Here is a 5,799-nt window from a genome sequence, read left to right as displayed (position 1 = left end):
GGGGACCCCAGAAGCCATAAGGGGGCCAGGTAGGAGAAGGGACATCACTTGGTGACTGCGAAGTCCCTTAGATTGAGGCAGAGAAATGCAGACTCACTGGCTGAGCAGATTCTCGAGGACGTGTGGCCTGCCCGGTGTGACCATCAGTGCTCTGGGCCCTGCTCCCCACTTCCTGCCACCGCTCAGTCTGAATGTTATAAAGCCGGAGAAGCTGGGAGGGACCGCAGCTGACTTAATGTCACCAGCGGTGACAACGGCATCCTCCGTGGAGGTGGGCAGACGCTAACCTCTCCACTAACGAGCTGCCACACGTGGAAAACAATTACTTCCCCTGGGGTCCAAACACACACTTAGCGAAATATCTATCGTGGGGCATGACGAGCGTCCAGACGACCAGCCTGAACGGATCGGAGCAGCCGATTTCTGTCAAGGCCAAGAGCGAGCTTAACCCCAGGGAAGCTGCGACGTCCCCTCCCTTCGGGCTGGGCGGGATCCCCTTCCGACCCTGTGGGCCTCTGTCACGGGTCCCTCCTCCGTCATGCCCCCAACGACACAGAAATCAAGACATTCGTGTAGCTGACATTTTACATGGGGACGTCGGGCCCGCCGTCTCGCCAGCGGCCGACGGTGGCTTCGCCTGCGTGCCACCTCCTATCTCGAGTTCGCCAGTCGGTTCGCCTGGAAATCACTTCTCCTCGTGAGCCTGAGGCGCCCTGCTGCCTCCTGTCCCTCGGACAGGATCCGGCTCCGGATCACGGAGACGTGTGAGCATCGTTCCCGTTCTCGTAAGGTCACCTGGAGGGTGGCATCCAGCCATGGCCACTCCGCGGAGCCTCGGCCCTCCCCCAAGCGGTCACCGCCACCCCTGCACCCCTCCGCGCTTCCCACAGGGCACGCAGAATGTGCCACCCAGGCCCCCCGTCCAGAACTCAGTGGACACGCCAGCCTGTCAGGGGGCAAAGACGCGTCTTCACAGGGTGGTGCAAGCCACGCTTAAAAATAATAACAAAACACAAACCAGACTCCGCTCCCAGAGAAGACTGACTCTCGCAGGCCGCCGCAGCCCAGCCGAGCTCGTCCTGTGCCCGGCCCCGCGGCTGCGGAGCTCGGCCCGGCCGGTGCCCGTCCTCCCGTCCCGGTGTGTCCCTCGTACCGTCCCCGCCACGCGGGGGCATGTGACGCGGGCCCGGCCCGCGCTGGCGGAGGGGGGCGTCAGGGTGGGGAAGGGTCAGGAGCGTCTGCCAGCCCCCCACCCCCGTGTCGGCGGGACATCTAGGTCCCGCCTGGACCGTAAAACGGCGCCCGGGACAAGGGTGTCAGGTGAGCCGCCCTCGGGAGGGTTCCAGAAAGGTGGATGGGGCTTAGAAGAACCGAAAACGATTTATTTCGCACTCGCAGAAAAACTCCGTCAGGCGGAGGAAAGCGCGGTGTCCTAAAACAGGAAGAACGCGGGCGGCGGATGGCTGTGTCCCCGTGTCCCCATGTCCCCACATCCCTGTCAACAAAGGGACGGCGTGAACCGCCGCTGACCAAGGAGAACGTGGCGAATGCTGTGGCGGATTAAACCGAGGCCCTTGACGTGGTCGGGGAATTCGGGGAGAGCCCAGGGGTAAGTGATGGCCGGCCCCGAGGGGCGGCCGGAGGCCGACGGATCCGGGCATGACAGCGCTTTGCAGGTGGCACCTGGCCCCCTTAGCTCCACCGCACACCCGAAACCACGACAGTGCCGGGAGTCGGCTCCAAATTTCTTTTTAATTTTTAAAGGAAATTTGTCTATTTGTTCTCCAACTAAATTTGTCTATTTGTTCTCCAACTAAAAAACTTAAGGGATAAATCTAGGTAACGAGAAGCCGAGGTAAGAAGGAACGCTTGTCCAGAAGGATCCGGAACGGCTGGAGCTCATAAGCTAAGCCAAAGGACGTTGGAGAATCCCAAAGACACCACACGCCTATAGGGTCCTGGGTGACTGGCCACCTCGTGCTGGCCAGTGCCCGGACCAGGGGTCACACCCTCCTTGATCCCAGCAGCCGATGGCAGGCTGTCGCTGCAGCAGACGTGTGACAAGCATCCACGCAGGGACCTCGAAATTGCAGTGGTGGGAGGTGCGTGCGGGGCGTCACGGAGCAGAGCGCTGGACGCCCCAGAACCCTGTGCAGCCTCGTCAACTCCATGAACCCTGGTGGGAAACGCTCGACTTCCGGAAGCCCAGGGCTTTTAAAGAGACAAGGACAGAGGCGCAGGTGGACGTGGGTGCTCCCAGCCATGGACGTGGGTGCTCCCGGCCGTGGACGAGTCCCAGTGACGTCCTTTATACGCAGTCACGACCCATGGCCCCGCGGTGACTTCCTGCCATGTTCTACTCAAGTCGCATATCTGACCGCAAACAGCTCGGGTCAGGATGTTCATGTAATCATCACAGCTTCAGGGTTGACTCTTACATGGTGACAGAAAGGAATCTAACTATGGGAGGGGAACACACAGTGTGAACATACGTGGGCCTCCCCGTTAAAGTGCACAGCTGGAACCTACTGGATTCCATTAGCCAATGTCGCTATAAAATAAATAAATAAATGAATAAATAAATAGACAGACAGATGGATAGATAAATAGATAAATAATTTTTTTAAAAATTTGACTCTTAATGCTCGATTTAAAATGTTTTGTCTACGGCCCTGCCACCCTGAACACGCCCGATCCCGTCTGATCTCGGAAGCTGAGCAGGGTCGGGCCTGGTGAGTACTTGGATGGGAGACCACCTAGGAAGACCAGGTGCTGTAGGCATAAAAAATAAAAATAAATTTTTAAATAAAAATATTTTCTCTTTCAAAGTTGTTTGAGCTTTGCTTTTGTCACTGACCTTTGGTTTGGAGGGACACGTTTCAGGGTGGAAAGGCGATTAGTGAGTTAAAATGTCAACTTCGAATCGAGGCTTTGAGTCCTGGCTCTGACACTAAGTTTTTTTCTTAGACAAAACACTAGGTTTGCGGCTTAATTTCCCTGTGTATAAAGAAGGGAAATTCTTCGCACGGACGCTCCTACTCCGAGAAGTAAGCGAGCCAACCCAGCGCGTCTGACGCACACGCGTCCCTGATGTAACGTCAAACCCGCTTTGGGGGAGGAGGGGGGAGGCGTCTCGGAGGGCAGGCACGAGAACCGCCGGGCCCCCTTTTACAAACAGGGAAACCGAGGCACGGAAAGGGAAGCCGATGGTCCGCGGGCGCCCAGCTGGCGTCTGGCACCCTCCCTGCTGCCGCCGCGTGCGTCACTTTTTATATCGAATTGTCACAGCAATGACGTCTGTGTCCCCGGGGCGTAGACCGGCCCCTTGAATGAAAGAGCGGCAGACAGAGGACCCCGGGGCTGACTCGGTTGCCGTGGAAACGGACGGGACCCGCAGGGAGTGGGGGCGAGCATGGTGCTCCCTCCGGGGCCGTGAAGCCGGGTTGGTTTAGGTTGCTTATTTTCACTTTTATTTTTAATAAACTCCTTTCCTGTACCTCTTTCATATGTCTGCTTTTGTTAATAAAAACATGGTTGTAACTCCAGGTGTTTAAGTGGATTCTGGCCCATTTTTAAGCCAGTGGCAAAGGAGACCATCACAGGCCCTGTTCTGCTCCATTCACGGCTTGACCTTGCCTCAAAGGGGCAATTTAAGTTAAACAGTGGAGAACCCACAAGGTCACACGTGTGCTCCACACGACAGGGGGCGGAAGGCGTTTGACGCCTCCTGCAGCTTCTTCTCCCTAATACCCGTCAGGAAGAAGCCTTTAAAACCTAGAGGCTGAACCAGCACTGGCGAGACAGTCTGACACCCAGGGGCCGTGGCGAGCGGGCCCCCCGGAGACCCAGGCCCGCAGCATCATGTGCTTAACGTGAGAAGCGTCCGGAGCCGTGACCACCGTGAAAGATGAGCGAGGCGGCCGTGTCAGACGCGCCCGTGAAACGTAGGGTGTTTGAACTGCGTACCCCAAACTCAGTGTAGAGACAGATCAGTGTCAGGACTTCACCGATGGAGTAAGAGCCTCGTGACACCGGACGAGGTGTGTTGTGCCTCGTCACGCGTTCCCCGTGGAGATGAAGAGGCTGCATTATCGTCTTCCAGACGAGCAGCTGCGGCCTGGAAGCAGCTGTTGGCAGGACCCGCCTGGTCACTGGGCTGAGTGTAATGCCTGCAACGATTCTATTTGCTAAGTGACGTGTTTGCGCCCAAAGGACGGGCGGGGTCTGGCCACCCGGTGCCCGCCCTCCGAGCACCGGCTGCAGGCTGCACGGCCTGGGGCACGGCAGTGGGGACTTCTGCTCAGAGCCATCAAGGTCACGGGAACTGTCACGGACCAGAGGCGACTGGGGGAGGGGACCCCCGAACGCGACCTGTGTCCCGAGTGGGACCCTGGAGAGAGGCAGACGCGGACCGGGAAACCAGTGCTGTCCAGATGCCACCTGGGGCCGAGCCTGCCCAGCGCCCCGGCCCGACACGCCCCGTGCATGAGACGCCGACAGCAAGAAGCCGTGCGAGGGACACATGCTCCCCGCTCCGGCCTGCACGTCCGAGGTCGAAAATAGAACTTATTTTCAAAAATATTACAAGTCAAAACTCTGGAGACAGTAAAAGGTCAGTGGTCGTCGGGGTGGGGGTGCAGGCAGAGCACGGGGTGTTCGGGGCAGCGAGACGGCTCTGTGACCCGTCACGGTGGACACGGGTCAGTACTCGTTTGTCCAAACCACAGAAGGTGCCACCCCACAGTGACCCCGATGTGGACTGTGGACTCTGGTTGACGGCGACGGGCAGGGTAAGGTCACCAGCTGTAAACGTGCCGCCGGGCGGGGGTTGATCGTGGGGGGGCCGTGCGTGGGGAGCTCCCTGCTCTGAACCTAAAACTGCTCTAAAAAATAAAGTCGATGAGAAAACTTACCAGACTTGAAGAAATTCAAAATCATTTCGTCCTTCCCCGTTGCTAAACAAAATGACTATCGAAACTGGAAAACCAGCGATTTCTCCTTAAGCAAACAGAGGTCAGACACGGGGAACCCCGCCACCCCTTGGCCGGCGTGTTTGGGGACCGTGGCCCACTGTGCGGTGGCGTCACACGCGCCGAAGTTCACCGTGCAACAGAGAAGGCGACAGGCATCTCCAGTCGTCACCAACGCCCACTTCGCCTGCTGCGGGAACCTGCTCGCCCGGCTTCTGTTGTTGGGGACGTGTTTAAATGTCAGGGTTTCTCTTATTACTGTAGGAAAACATAACGCGACATCACAGAGTTCGAATGGGCCAGAAAATATTCTGAACGGGCAAAAAGCCCTTTTTGTTACGTAGCGACACGTTTAACGTGACGCTAAACTGTGGAGATCGGGTTTTTATGCCGAGGAATTTCAGCCTCTTTTCAGCCAAAACAGGAAGGACGAGCTCGAAGGAAGGGTCCGCGGACGCGCCGCACGCCGCGGCCTCACTGGACACCGCGCCCCGGCAGCCGCGTCTCGGCTTTTCCTCCCGCGGCGATCGCTGTGAGTGAGGGTCTTCTTCGTCTGTTAAATCCCTACCAGCCGACGAACACCCCTCGGAGGAACGTGGCCGTCGACCTACGCGTGGCGCTGTTCCCTCGAGAGTCGAGGGTCCACAGCAGGGTGACGGCTTAGCACCTGTAAGCTGGCGCGAGGCGTCCGTCTTCTCGGGAGCTGTGATATTGTGGCTCTCTCTCCCGGCCAGGTGCTGTCACCTGTCACCACGCCGGGAGGGGTGAAGCTGTTGGAGGGGCCCGGCCGGCACGTGGGACGGTCAGGCTACCGGCGGTGACCTGCGCC

General features: G+C 58.3%; 1 protein-coding gene and 1 non-coding gene across 2 annotated transcripts in view; one reads left to right on the top strand and one right to left on the bottom strand.

The window, feature by feature from the left end:
- MYOM2 (myomesin 2) overlaps positions 1–5,799 on the bottom strand; it is a 103,160-nt gene that overhangs the window by 24,366 nt on the left and 72,995 nt on the right. The window lies entirely within an intron of this gene.
- Positions 2,663–2,781, top strand: LOC111733923. The gene has a single exon (XR_002778241.1). It is a non-coding gene; the product is annotated as a 5S ribosomal RNA (ribosomal RNA).

The sequence above is a fragment of the Pteropus vampyrus genome, unplaced genomic scaffold (genome assembly GCF_000151845.1).
Source record: "Pteropus vampyrus isolate Shadow unplaced genomic scaffold, Pvam_2.0 Scaffold690, whole genome shotgun sequence".
Taxonomy (NCBI): Eukaryota; Metazoa; Chordata; class Mammalia; order Chiroptera; family Pteropodidae; genus Pteropus; species Pteropus vampyrus.
This window is presented reverse-complemented; position numbering and strand designations above follow the sequence as displayed.